At 41.0% G+C, this 16,117-nt stretch overlaps 1 long non-coding RNA gene across 1 annotated transcript in view; it reads right to left on the reverse strand.

Annotated features, from left to right (window-relative positions):
• The window catches only part of LOC117411564 (uncharacterized), a 68,909-nt gene that overhangs the window by 4,718 nt on the left and 48,074 nt on the right, over positions 1-16,117 (reverse strand). The window contains exon 4 of the long non-coding RNA XR_009328820.1: positions 11,090-11,147. This is a non-coding gene — a long non-coding RNA (uncharacterized LOC117411564). The remainder of the gene's footprint in view (positions 1-11,089; positions 11,148-16,117) is intronic.

The following is a 16,117-nucleotide window of genomic DNA, read 5'->3' on the forward strand; positions in this document are numbered from 1 at the left end:
GACCACTTCCACATGACATGATCATTATGAGACCACTTCCACATGACATGATCATTATGAGACCACTTCCACATGACATGGTCATTATGAGACCACTTCCACATGACATGGTCATTATGAGACCACTTCCACATGACATGATCATTATGAGAGCACTTCCACATGACATGATCATTATGAGACCACTTCCACATGACATGATCATTATGAGACCACTTCCATGGTCATTATGAGACCACTTCCACATGACATGATCATTATGAGACCACTTCCACATGACATGATCATTATGAGACCACTTCCACATGACATGATCATTATGAGACCACTTCCACATGACATGATCATTATGAGAGCACTTCCACATGACATGATCATTATGAGACCACTTCCACATGACATGATCATTATGAGAGCACTTCCACATGACATGATCATTATGAGAGCACTTCTACATGACATGATCATTATGAGACCACTTCCACATGACATGATCATTATGAGACCACTTCCACATGACATGATCATTATGAGACCACTTCCATGGTCATTATGAGACCACTTCCATATGACATGATCATTATGAGAGCACTTCCACATGACATGGTCATTATGAGACCACTTCCACATGACATGATCATTATGAGACCACTTCCACATGACATGATCATTATGAGAGCACTTCCACATGACATGATCATTATGAGACCACTTCCATGGTCATTATGAGACCACTTCCATATGACATGGTCATTATGAGAGCACTTCCACATGACATGATCATTATGAGACCACTTCCATGGTCATTATGAGACCACTTCCATATGACATGATCATTATGAGACCACTTCCACATGACATGATCATTATGAGAGCACTTCCACATGACATGGTCATTATGAGACCACTTCCACATGACATGATCATTATGAGACCACTTCCACATGACATGATCATTATGAGACCACTTCCATGGTCATTATGAGACCACTTCCATGGTCATTATGAGAGCACTTCCACATGACATGATCATTATGAGACCACTTCCACATGACATGATCATTATGAGACCACTTCCATGGTCATTATGAGACCACTTCCATATGACATGATCATTATGAGAGCACTTCCACATGACATGATCATTATGAGACCACTTCCACATGACATGATCATTATGAGAGCACTTCCAAAAGACATGGTCATTATGAGACCACTTCCACATGACATGGTCATTATGAGACCACTTCCACATGACATGATCATTATGAGACCACTTCCATGGTCATTATGAGACCACTTCCACATGACATGATCATTATGAGAGCACTTCCACATGACATGATCATTATGAGACCACTTCCATGGTCATTATGAGACCACTTCCACATGACATGATCATTATGAGAGCACTTCCACATGACATGATCATTATGAGACCACTTCCACATGACATGATAATTATGAGACCACTTCCATGGTCATTATGAGACCACTTCCACATGACATGGTCATTATGAGACCACTTCCACATGACATGATCATTATGAGACCACTTCCACATGACATGATCATTATGAGAGCACTTCCACATGACATGGTCATTATGAGACCACTTCCACATGACATGATCATTATGAGACCACTTCCATATGACATGGTCATTATGAGAGCACTTCCACATGACATGATCATTATGAGACCACTTCCACATGACATGATCATTATGAGACCACTTCCATGGTCATTATGAGACCACTTCCATATGACATGATCATTATGAGAGCACTTCCACATGACATGATCATTATGAGACCACTTCCACATGACATGATCATTATGAGAGCACTTCCACATGATATGGTCATTATGAGACCACTTCCACATGACATGGTCATTATGAGACCACTTCCACATGACATGATCATTATGAGACCACTTCCATGGTCATTATGAGACCACTTCCACATGACATGATCATTATGAGACCACTTCCACATGACATGATCATTATGAGACCACTTCCATGGTCATTATGAGACCACTTCCATGGTCATTATGAGAGCACTTCCACATGACATGATCATTATGAGACCACTTCCACATGACATGATCATTATGAGACCACTTCCATGGTCATTATGAGACCACTTCCATATGACATGATCATTATGAGAGCACTTCCACATGACATGATCATTATGAGACCACTTCCACATGACATGATCATTATGAGAGCACTTCCACATGACATGGTCATTATGAGACCACTTCCACATGACATGGTCATTATGAGACCACTTCCACATGACATGATCATTATGAGACCACTTCCATGGTCATTATGAGACCACTTCCACATGACATGATCATTATGAGAGCACTTCCACATGACATGATCATTATGAGACCACTTCCATGGTCATTATGAGACCACTTCCACATGACATGATCATTATGAGAGCACTTCCACATGACATGATCATTATGAGACCACTTCCACATGACATGATCATTATGAGACCACTTCCATGGTCATTATGAGACCACTTCCACATGACATGGTCATTATGAGACCACTTCCACATGACATGATCATTATGAGACCACTTCCACATGACATGATCATTATGAGAGCACTTCCACATGACATGGTCATTATGAGACCACTTCCACATGACATGATCATTATGAGACCACTTCCATATGACATGGTCATTATGAGAGCACTTCCACATGACATGATCATTATGAGACCACTTCCACATGACATGATCATTATGAGACCACTTCCATGGTCATTATGAGACCACTTCCATATGACATGATCATTATGAGAGCACTTCCACATGACATGATCATTATGAGACCACTTCCACATGACATGATCATTATGAGAGCACTTCCACATGACATGATCATTATGAGACCACTTCCACATGACATGGTCATTTTGAGACCACTTCCACATGACATGATCATTATGAGACCACTTCCATGGTCATTATGAGACCACTTCCACATGACATGATCATTATGAGAGCACTTCCACATGACATGATCATTATGAGACCACTTCCATGGTCATTATGAGACCACTTCCACATGACATGATCATTATGAGAGCACTTCCACATGACATGATCATTATGAGACCACTTTCACATGACATGATCATTATGAGACCACTTCCATGGTCATTATGAGACCACTTCCACATGACATGGTCATTATGAGACCACTTCCACATGACATGATCATTATGAGAGCACTTCCACATGACATGATCATTATGAGAGCACTTCCACATGACATGGTCATTATGAGACCACTTCCACATGACATGATCATTATGAGACCACTTCCATATGACATGGTCATTATGAGACCACTTCCACATGACATGATCATTATGAGACCATTTCCACATGACATGGTCATTATGATTGAAGATCAGGTCTAGAGGGATGTCACAGACGGTTCTGGCACGTCCCTTTTGTATTATAAGTCATTAGATCCTTTTGCATGGAAGGCCTCGGTTGCAAGAATGTGCAGTTCTTTGATGGACCCAGATTCAGTTAAAATGTGTTTGCCCAATGATGATGGGAATGAAAATGCAGAGATGGGAGCCCAGCTAACAAGATTTAAGTTTTTGCAGGAAGCAGGCTTTTAAAGACTGTCACCCACACCTGTGAGCAGAAACTGACTCACTGAGAACAGAAACTGACCCAAGACTGTCACAGCTACTGGAAGCAGGCTGATCTTTGGGATACAAATTGAACATTTGTGAAACTGCAACAAATATTGTAATGACTGTAATGTGTTTTAAAGAATATACAACTATTAGAAAATATTATTAGCAGATCTGTGTAAGGCCTGTGAGAAGGAGTTCATTGCATTGAAGGTCAGACTGACCTGCTGAATGTTCCAAACCTCCCTTATCAGGCAAAAGCATATTTTTAAATTAGACTCTCAAAGACTCTCAAAACATTCTGATCCAGCGAAAGCAGAATGGTAGAATCTATGGAGCACAGTTAATATGCTAGAAGCAATCGAACTAGGTTTGATTATAGTAAGAAAAAACAAAAGTATTTAAATAAATAAGAAACCTAATATAATAACATTAAGTAAATGTATGAGCAGTCCTAAGTTTTAATATTCTATTAATATTAATATTAATAATAAAAAAATTGCCTCTTGCCTTCTGTGTATATCAATGAAGTAAAATAGAATTGCAGTTTATAAGAGATTGCTATATTGACGTATCTGAATTAGAACTACATATTATAAAATCATTTAAAGTATAAACTGTAACTCTAACAGTAAACTTGCTGAAGGAATACAGCTAATGTTGTAACCTCATTCTCATCTGCTTGTGGTCCAGGCAGTGTTGAAGATGACTCATTGGTTTTGGCTGATGAAGCGGGGATTTTTGATGGTCAGTGATTTAAAAGCCAAGATACTCTCTATAATGAGCGATCTCGTTAATATTAATGAACGGAAATACCTTTTGGATAACAGAAGATAGGAGTTTATCTCACAATAATTGTTTTCTATATAAAACAGAAATGAATTAGAACCTGGAGGGAAGAGATGGGAATAGAAAACGTAGCACGTGTTAATATGTTAAGTTAGATATTGGTTTGAAATAATCAGTATTGAAAAATGCTTACGATACTGTTTCATATTAATCAACCCTAAAATTGACAAAAAGCAAAGGTTGTCTTAAAACCTGCTTTGACTGGATTTTGTATGAACAGTGAAGAAGGTCAGACTTAGTTCAGTTACTATAACACTATGGCATTCAGGTATATTAATGCTAGCCTGTATTAAGATATAAATAACTGGACCTTCCATTCAAATATTGAAAGATTTATCAATGGAGTAAAATAATATTACAATTTCTAGGAACAACTGTTATACAGAAGTAACTTAATTAGAAATACATCTTATAATGCCATTTAAAGATAAACTGTTGAAAGAACATAGTAAATGTTTATCAGAACAGAAGCATGGCGTTGACAATATTGCAACCATACAGACGTGCTCAAATTTGTTGGTACCCCTCCACAAAAAACGAAGAATGCACAATTTTCTCTGAAATAACTTGAAACTGACAAAAGTCATTGGCATCCACCATTGTTTATTCCATATTTAATAGAAATCAGACTTTGCTTTTGATTTTTTATTCAACATTATATTGTAAATAATAAAACAAATGAAAATGGCATGGACAAAAATGATGGGACCGCTAACCTAATATTTTGTTGCACAACCTTTAGAGGCAATCACTGCAATCAAACGTTTTCTGTAGCTCTCAATGAGACTTCTGCACCTGTTAACAGCTAGTTTGGCCCACTCTTCCCACAGTTGTCTCAGGTTTGATGGGTGCCTTCTCCAGACTGCAAGTTTTAGCTCTTTCCATAGATGTTCGATAGGATTCAGATCAGGACTCATAGAAGGCCACTTCAGAATAGTCCAATGTTTTGTTCTTATCCATTCTTGGGTGCTTTTAGCTGTGTGTTTTGGGTCATTATCCCGTTGGAGGACCCATGACCTGTGACTGAGACAGAGCTTTCTGACACTGGGCAGTACGTTTCGCTCCAGAATGCCTTGATAGTCTTGAGATTTCATTGTGCCCTGCACAGATTCAAGGCACCTTGTGCCAGGCGCAGGAAAGCAGCCCCAAACATAACCGAGCCTCCTCCATGTTTCACTGTAGGTATGGTGTTCTTTTCTTTGAAAGCTTCATTTTTTCGTCTGTGAACATAGAGCTGATGTGACTTGCCAAAAAGCTCCAGTTTTGACTCATCTGTCCAAAGGACATTCTCCCAGTAGGATTGTGGCTTGTCAATATGCATTTTAGCAAATTCCAGTCTGGCTTTTTTATGTTTTTCTTTCAAAAGTGGAGTCCTCCTGGGTCTTCTTCCATGGAGCCCACTTTCGCTCAAAAAGCGACGGATGGTGGGATCAGAAACTGACGTACCTTCACCTTGGAGTTCAGCTTGTATCTCTTTGGCAGTTATCCTTGGTTCTTTTTCTACCATTCGCACTATCCTTCTGTTCAATCTGGGGTCGATTTTCCTCTTGCGGCCGCGCCCAGGGAAGTTGGCTACAGTTCCATGGACCTTAAACTTCTTAATAATATTTGCAACTGTTGTCACAGGAACATCAAGCTGCTTGGAGATGGTCTTGTAGCCTTTACCTTTACCATGCTTGTCTATTATTTTCTTTCTGATCTCCTCAGACAACTCTCTCCTTTGCTTTCTCTGGTCCATGTTCAGTGTGGTGCACACAATGATACCAAACAGCACAGTGACTACTTTTCTCCATTTAAATAGGCTGAATAACTGATTACAAGACATGTGTGATACTAATTAAAGAAACTAATTAGTTTGAAATATCACTATAATCCAATTATTTATTATCTTTTCTAAGGGGTACCAACAAATGTGTCCAGCCATATTAGAATATCTTTTGTAGAATAAGCAATAATTCATCTCTTTTCACAGCTTCTTTGCTTTATTCTATGACATACCAAAGGCATGCAAGTATACATGATAAAATAGCTTTTAATTTCATCACTTTTCAGGAGGAATGAAGCATTATTTCAATGAGCTGTAAGGGTACCAACAAATTTGAGCACGTCTGTACCTACAGTGAAACATGGAGGAGGCTCGGTTATGTTTTGGGGCTGCTTTCCTGCACCTGGCACAGGGTGCCTTGAATCTGTGCAGGGCACAATGAAATGTCAAGACTATCAAGGCATTCTGGAGCGAAACGTACTGCCCAGTGTCAGAAAGCTCTGTCTCAGTCACAGGTCATGGGTCCTCCAACGCGATAATGACCCAAAACACACAGCTAAAAGCACCCAAGAATGGATAAGAACAAAACATTGGACTATTCTGAAGTGGCCTTCTCCTGATCTGAATCCTATCGAACATCTATGGAAAGAGCTGAAACTTGCAGTCTGGAGAAGGCACCCATCAAACCTGAGACAGCTGGAGCAGTTTTCTCAGGAAGAGTGGGCCAAACTAGCTGTTAACAGGTGCAGAAGTCTCATTGAGAGCTACAGAAAACGTTTGATTGCAGTGATTGCCTCTAAAGGTTGTGCAACAAAATATTAGGTTAGCGGTCCCATCATTTTTGTCCATGCCATTTTCATTTGTTTTATTATTTACAATATAATGTTGAATAAAAAATCAAAAGCAAAGTCTGATTTCTATTAAATATGGAATAAACAATGGTGGATGCCAATTACTTTTGTCAGTTTCAAGTTATTTCAGAGAAAATTGTGAATATATTGAATGTTCTAGAATTTAGCGGTGGGTGTTTTTAGCTTTATGCATGCATAGCCTAAGGGCTAAGCATATAATAACCATGTCTGTATTACTGTATTGAAGTATTAATGCTGTTAGACCTGTAAAGGCACCAGATCGCCTGGACTGCTTATTACTTGGGATTTACGGTGCTCTGTGCAACCAACCTATCCAATTTTTAACATAAGCATTTAATAAACTGAAGGGGCACTACCACTGCCGTGATTTGTTAAAACTTCAAATTAAATGAGTCTCTGTGATTTTCTTGAATATTAAAAAGTTGTCTGGACATATAGCCCACCCAGTGCACAAACAAAACCACTTATAGGAGTTTCAAACATCTCTGTCCTCCTTGAACATCTCCCCTGAGTTTAAGAGTGTGCTCAGAGCATATATATATATAAATAAAAAGAGTAAGCGCGAGAATATTGACAGGTAAGAAAGTTGGCATATTTAACACGTGTTGCTGAATGCTGCCCGTTCCCCTGCTAGTGTAGTGAAGCCGGCATATTTAACACGTGTTGCTGAACGCTGCCCGTTGCCCTGCTAGTGTAGTGAAGAGGGCATATTTAACACGTGTTGCTGAACGCTGCCCGTTCCCCTGCTAGTGTAGTGAAGCGGGCATATTTAACACGTGTTGCTGAACGCTGCCCGTTCCCCTGCTAGTGTAGTGAAGCGGGCATATTTAACACGTGTTGCTGAACGCTGCCCGTTCCCCTGCTAGTGTAGTGAAGCGGGCATATTTAACACGTGTTGCTGAACGCTGCCCGTTGCCCTGCTAGTGTAGTGAAGAGGGCATATTTAACACGTGTTGCTGAACGCTGCCCGTTCCCCTGCTAGTGTAGTGAAGCGGGCATATTTAACACGTGTTGCTGAACGCTGCCCGTTGCCCTGCTAGTGTAGTGAAGAGGGCATATTTAACACGTGTTGCTGAACGCTGCCCGTTCCCCTGCTAGTGTAGTGAAGCGGGCATATTTAACACGTGTTGCTGAACGCTGCCCGTTCCCCTGCTAGTGTAGTGAAGCCGGCATATTTAACACGTGTTGATGGTTGATGTCCTCTGATACCAGACACTGCCACTTTCACACTGTGCTCAGATGGAGCATGGTGTGAATTTACCAAGCTGTGCTGTTTAGTTTTTATTTCCCACATGAAAGCTGCACACGCTGGTTCATGTGATGAAGACAACTGCCTTGATAAAGATACAAATTTGTGCTTTACAGGAGAGGAGAAACATGCTGGACAGGAGCCCTATCAATTCCTTCATTTAACTGGACCATAACTTCTTTATATTCACAAGGAAGATTAATGAAAGTGGCGTATTGTTTAACACAGCAGTGCAGCACAGCTCAAATTCTCCTCTAGTCAATATATATATATATATATATATATATATATATATATATATATATAGTGAGGGATTGGTTAAAGGAAACAAACAAAAAAGGTGAAAGACAACGTAAACCAACTGGTTGGTAAACAAAGAAAATTAATAAAAAGTGTTTGGGATCAAAAATGAATGGGTTAAAGAATACACTTTGTAAATAATAACTGTGTGTTAAATAAGGGAAAGTACAAATGAAGAAAAAGTATGGTTTAAAACAAATATTTATTATTTTTCAGAGACAATACCTGGGGGACACTAGGACCAGGTGGAAGCTACTGGAGTCAAGGCTGGCTCCAGTTCAAATTAATTATCCAATTTAATGACATGTCAATTGTTTAATGATATAATTGGTTACCATTTAAAATGTCTGTTTGGTGAGTGTTTGAACGAGGGTGATGGTAGGAGGAGAGTTGGAGAGTAAAACAAGGAAAACAAGGAAAACAAGGAAAACAAGGAAAACAAGGAAAACAAGAGTATTCGTATTGTGAGAACTGGTTAACGACATTTTGGAAAGGTATTTTGGATTACGATTTGGGTTTTGGAGACGAGGTAACAGGCTCAGCCTGCCCCGTCATTAGTTAGGGAACGATTTGTTTAGTTAGGACCCGGGACTGGGTTAGGTTTTGTTTTCTTTATTTTATTGTCAGTGTGTAAACAATAAACACACGCTACAGCGTTTCTTTGCATCTGGTTGTCGAGTGTCTGATTGAAGCAAAGTCGGCGATAGGAACGCAGATCATCACAATATATATACATATATATATTGTGATGTTGTTAGAGATAGCGTACTGCTATTTTGATTGACAATCGTCTGGTTATCAACGCTGAATAAGCTTGATTTGTTTGAGTGATTAAAAGTGAGTTCCCTGCCTGAACCACCGCTTACAAGCTTACTAGTTTACAAACGAGAGGAGGCCATTGGACCATCTTGCTCGTTTGGTTATTAGTAGCTTATTGATCCCAGAATCTCATCAAGCAGCTTCTTGAAGGATCCCAGGGTGTCAGCTTCAACAACATTACTGGGGATGGTTTCAGACTCCCATAATTTTCTGTGTAAAAAAGTGCCTCCTATTTTCTGTTCTGAATGCCCCTTTATCTAATCTCCATTTGTGACCCGTGGTCCTTGTTTCTTTTTTCAGGTCAAAAAAGTCCCCTGGGTCGACATTGTCTATACCTTTTAGGATTTTGAATGCTTGAATCAGATCGTCGTATAGTCTTTTTTGTTCAAAACTGAACAGATTCAGTTATTGTAGCCTGTCTGCCTACGACATGCCTTTTAAGCCCAGGATAATTCTGGTCGCTCTTCTTTGCAGTCTTTCTAGAGCAGCAATATCCTTTTTGTAACGAGGTGAGCAGAACTGAACACAATATTCTAGATGAGGTCTTACTAATGCATTGTACAGTTTTAACATTACTTCCCTTGATTTGAATTCAACACTTTTCACTATCTATCTGAGCATTTTGTTGGCACAACTACCTTGTTAAGTATTGTATCAATACTCAGATTCATTTGTTAGACTGTATCAAATAATATGGTTGCTGGACTAAGTTTGCACTCTGCTTTGGTGAAGCTGTGGAGAGGGTATTCATTCCCTGCTGAGCAGAAGTGTTTCCAGAGCTGATATCAATGACTAGATGTAATAATACACTGGCCTCATTACCCGCAGTTCTCTCTGCTTGGGGCGGGTCATCCTGCTTTCTCAAGCAGCTGTGTGAAATTGTCTTTGCTGTACCTCCTGGGACCTTGACTAGTTTTTCCTCCCTTTGATCAGAAATCAGTTGCCATCATGCTCTTCCTGGTGCTGCCCTTGGCTTGAGATCGCTGGTGTCAGTGTGCACTTACTGTCCCATCGACCCCAGGTTAGTTATTGCATCTTTCACCTTAGGGGATGGGCTGGTGTTTCCAGGAGGGGAATTCATTGAATTCAGAGAACTCTGCCACTATTGCTCTTTGATTGAAACAGCTACGCTTTCTTTGAGTGTAGAAAGATGCTGGTTGAATGATTAGAAGTAAATACTTAATCCCTGTAATCCAACCACTGGAAAATGAATGGAACGCGGGATTACCAATATAACCATATCATATTTATACACGGTATCTAGGACTGAAACTTGTGTTTCGGTGTGTATTCTTCACATACCGTGCCCAAAATAGCATAATTAATGACTCAGAGGCATGTATGTGTTATGAGCCAACTACGGCTCGCCACTGAAACCTGTTAATTGTGCAAATGCTTTTCAGAGGTTTTCCCACTTGTGTGATAACTTTCAATTCATTTTTGATTCTGATCAGCTGCATTAAACTATACTAACGACTGAGTGGGTGGAGGGAAACAATGCCGGGTGCACTCAAACTGGATGTCTGTCTTATGCTTCGACCCACCTTGTGTCAGGACGGCAGCCCACTCCTCACAAAGAACATGAAAAAAACGCTTTGGATTCTGGAAGAGAACAAAGAACATCAAGGAAACGCTTTGGGTTCTGGAAAAGAACAAAGAACATCAAGGAAATGCTTTTAGTTCTGGAAAAGAACATCAAGGAAACGCTTTGGGTTCTGGAAAAGAACAAAGAACATCAAAGAAAAGCTTTTAGTTCTGGAAAAGAACAAAGAACATCAAGGAAACGCTTTGGGTTCTGGAAAAGAACAAAGAACATCAAGGAAATGCTTTCAGTTCTGGAAAAGACACTTTATTGTTCAACTTCAATTCCACCACAAAACAATAAAAACGAAACAAAGTGAACACATATATCACATATACTGTAGAATGGCAAACATAGTTTACTGATCCTGTCACTGCACTTCAAATATTTAGCTGTGTTTCCTCACAATACTGTGCATAAAGCCATTACTTTAGGGATTCCATAACCGATTTGTTTTGCCCTGAAATTCAACAGGGCTTGACTTCGGCAGAACTGCTTTAAACATTTGTCAAGTTCTTGTGTTACAAATATTGACAAAGAGCTTGATTCATTCTGTAACGAAGGTGCTGAGAAGCCAGGCAGATGGCTTTTTAGTGTAAGGTTGTGCTGGAAAGCTGCTGACGTTTCTGACAGGGTTTCTCATTCCAAGCGTCACGTTCCAGCCTTCTTTACTAGACAACTCACAGGCTTGGAGCAAAGCAAAGAAATGTCCCCCACACTATTGCATCCTAAACCAGCCCTCACTTTTCTTCAGGTAAGGTTTGCAAGGTTTGCCTACGTGACCTGTGCTGTTGTAACACCCCTTAAACATAAGGCTAGTACTACAGAAAGAGCATAGATATTGTTATAGCTGGCTACGCCACTGAGGGAATTGCGCCCTCAGAAATAGTTATTTAAAACAGAATTGAGATTCACCCGCCCAAAAAAGTGGTATGCGGGCCGAGCTGTAACCCCCTGCTCGCTAATCGAGGAGGGGCGCACAACACCACCAATAAAAACTAAATTAAAAACATGCTTCTTTGATTCAGGAGAGAGGCAGTGGTAGGCAGTGAGAGATGAAGAGAAGCAAGCATCACGTTCACCAAGTTAAATACACACACAATGATAAAACAGATATGAGGGCACAGTCATACAATTGGTTATGCCTTAAATTGCAGTCATATCCCAAAAGAGCAGTCCTAAATTAATCAAAAGAAACATACAATAATAAATAGAAAAAACATAAATATACAAACAATTTCAAACAGCAGTGAAAACTCAAAATACCTCCTGTGCAAATAGCCAAATAAATATAAACACTACACCCACCCCCACCATCACCACACACACAAATACACACACACACACAAATACACACACACACACACACACACACAAATACACACACACACACACACACACAAATACACACACACACACACACACACACAAACACGCACACACACAAACACATGCACACACACACAAACACACACACACACACACACAAACACACGCACACACACAAACACACACACACACAAACACACACACAAATACACACACACGCACACACACAAACACACACACAAACACATGCACACAAACACACAAACACACACACAAACACACGCACACAAACACACGCACACACACACACACACAAATACACACACACACACAAACGCACACACACACACAAATACACAAATACACACACACACACGCACACACACACAAACACACGCACACACACAAACACACACACAAACACACACACAAACACACGCACACAAACACACACACGCACACACACAAACACACACACGCACGCACACACACGTGAAATCAATACTAAATACTAATTACCCCCAGCTACAACACCTGCACATCCAATTAATTTAACACCATACAGCAAGTTAGCCAACCCAATTTCCCTTGAAAAGATTCAGAGACAAACCCAGATATCTTAATACCAATACATACAATATGCAAAAAATTTACAGCAGCTTGCACACCAATCACAAATTACAATACCCAGTACAAGCAGAGCTTTTCTTTACATAGCTAAAAGCTATTAACAAATACAAAATATAACGTCCAAAACATGTCAATCTACAAACTCACCGCACCAAACACCAGAGGGGTTCTGAACACCTTCCGACAGGTCTCTTACTCCGGTCAGTAGTAACTGTGCTTCTCCTTAAGAACACCAAAGTTTCACACTATTAAAATCACTCGCTTGCTCTGCTCTGCTTTCGTCTGGTTCAATAGTTTTATCTTCGGTCAAGGGGGCCCCTTTCCTTTCCTTTCCTTTCCTTTCCACTCCACTTTACAGCAACCACAGGACATTTAAACGCTGTGGCGAAATTAGGAAGGGCAGATCATTGGAGGAGCAGGTTGTAAACCAGCCAATGACATCACTTGGCTTTGGTTCACCATAATAACTAGGGCTGAAGACAGAAGTTGCTCTTGCTGGCCAATCAATGCACTCAGGGGAGGGGGAGAAACGTGGAACCAACATGTCAACAAAAAAAAGGAAGCACCGGTAACTTGTACAGTGATGTACAGTGATGCAGGAAAGTTGTGGCCAGTGCATTGTGGGTCCAGACAGTGACTGTGTTACCAGTGTCTCTCTCCTCATCCAGTTCAACTACCCCTCTCCACCACTGCCGTTCCCACACACCCTTCACAGCAAGCACTTCAGACGATACATGACGCAATGTAAGCGCTGTACCAAGGCTTTACAAAATAGCAACAGCATTGTTAACATTGCTGTATTGAATTGCAATGAAGGATTTGTTCTTGGATTCTCACTGCTGGGCTCGAGAGCAGCACAGACTCACTGTGCCTTTCAGCTCTCGCAGCCACAGTCTTCACCGCACACACTTTAACTGTAATGGATGGAAACAAAGCCATTATTACCAAACTGAATTATTGTACAGTCTGTCCCATTCCCCCATCACGCAGCAGGACACACCACATCCCCCCTGCCTCCCACAGCCCACATTAGAAAACCAATCTCTGTTACTGCCAGCATTGCAATAGAAATGGACCAGCAGTGATTGATTGATGCTCTTCATGGTATAGCTGATCTACATCTGAGGGAAATAAATTACTTTTTTCAGTGAGCAGTGTTCCAGGCTGCAATGGGAGCCAGAGGGGAGGGAGGGAGATTATTATACTGCCAGCTTGCTGAGCTGCCCAGGGAAGGGAGGGGAGACTATTATACTGCCAGCTTGCTGAGCTGCCCAGGGAAGGGAGGGGAGACTGTTATACTGCCAGCTTGCTGAGCTGCCCAGGGAAGGGAGGGGAGACTATTATACTGCCAGCTTGCTGAGCTGCCCAGGGAAGGGAGGGGAGACTATTATACTGCCAGCTTGCTGAGCTGCCCAGGGAAGGGAGGGGAGACTATTATACTGCCAGCTTGCTGAGCTGCCCAGGGAAGGGAGGGGAGACTATTATACTGCCAGCTTGCTGAGCTACCCAGGGAAGGGAGGGGAGACTATTATACTGCCAGCTTGCTGAGCTGCCCAGGGAAGGGAGGGGAGACTATTATACTGCCAGCTTGCTGAGCTGCCCAGGGAAGGGAGGGGAGACTATTATACTGCCAGCTTGCTGAGCTACCCAGGGAAGGGAGGGGAGACTATTATACTGCCAGCTTGTTGTGCTGCCCAGGTCTGCGTGCTTGGCAGCTTTACAAGGCTCTTCAAGGCTGCTTTTATCAAGCAGTTTCAAGTGGTTTCCACGTTCCAAAGCTCCCAGTCCATCTGCACATCATCAATGATTTTTTAATTCAGAGCTTGCAGAACACAAGCCTATTATTGATAAAACAAAACAAAGCACAAACATGGCGGTTGACGTGTTTCTCAGGCATTTTTCTCAATTTCTGCAGTTTTACACATGTTACAGCCCATCTGTTCAACCCTGCCTGTGTTTAGCTGTGTTCTTCCTTTAGATGATGACAATATTTTAATGTTTTATATGTCTCTAGAATAATAAAATAATGTAATATCAATATCATTGCATTATTATTGTGCTAAAGTAGTAAATAAATCACACAAGTCGGCTGTGTGATTTATCTAGGTCTTCAAAGGTATGTAAAGTCATTAAAAAAATAAAATAATAATTTTTAATAAAAACCCCACAGAAATGCACGGCAGTGATGCTCTCCTCTGATCTGTCGTAGTCTATTTGTCAACCCCCCTCCCCACTCTGCCCCCTTGCAATCAATCACTTTGCAATATGTTGTTTATAATGATTCATTCTCTTTCTACAATCAATTGTACTGTGCTCATATATCTCAGGGTTCATATACTTCACACAGTCAGCCTAAGGCGAGGTTTTTTTTCCTGATCGAATATCTTTGCTTTTTCATTTATTTATATTTATTTTTGGGGGGGTGGGGTATTATTGTTACCCTCTCCGGTAACCCTTCATTCTCCCACACCTCCTGGTGCCTTGCTGTCCTGCCCTTTCATTGGGGGGGGGGGGTGGTATTATTGTTACCCTCTCCGGTAACCCTTCATTCTCCCACGCCTCCTGGTGCCTTGCTGTCCTGCCCTTTCATTTCCCTGCTGACTGCATCACTATCTCCCCTCTGTATTTCTTCAGTGTGCTTTTGGGTTATTACATACCCACCTTGGGCCCTGACCATGCCTGGTCATGTCTCAGAAGTAAAGCAGGGTCAGAGGAGCACCAGCAGTGCTGTACAGAGTGGAGTTGCTGTCTCTGTAAGAAACACCCATATACCTACCCTAGTGCAGTGAATTTGTACAGGCAACTGTAAGTGTTTGGAAAACAACTTCAGCAGTAAAAGCAAAAGAACAAACAAACAAACAAACAAACAAACATGAACCCTAATGGATATTGGAGTTGACACCACTGATGTAAAGCATTTAAACGGATATTGATTTGTTTTTCTATGCAGGAGTGGAATAATCAAATTGTTTTAAATGTACCGGTGTTGCTGGAGATTGGTAGACCTTGGAAAAGTAGATCTGGCCTTTAC

This window comes from Acipenser ruthenus, chromosome 6, assembly GCF_902713425.1.
Source record: "Acipenser ruthenus chromosome 6, fAciRut3.2 maternal haplotype, whole genome shotgun sequence".
NCBI lineage: Eukaryota > Metazoa > Chordata > Actinopteri > Acipenseriformes > Acipenseridae > Acipenser > Acipenser ruthenus.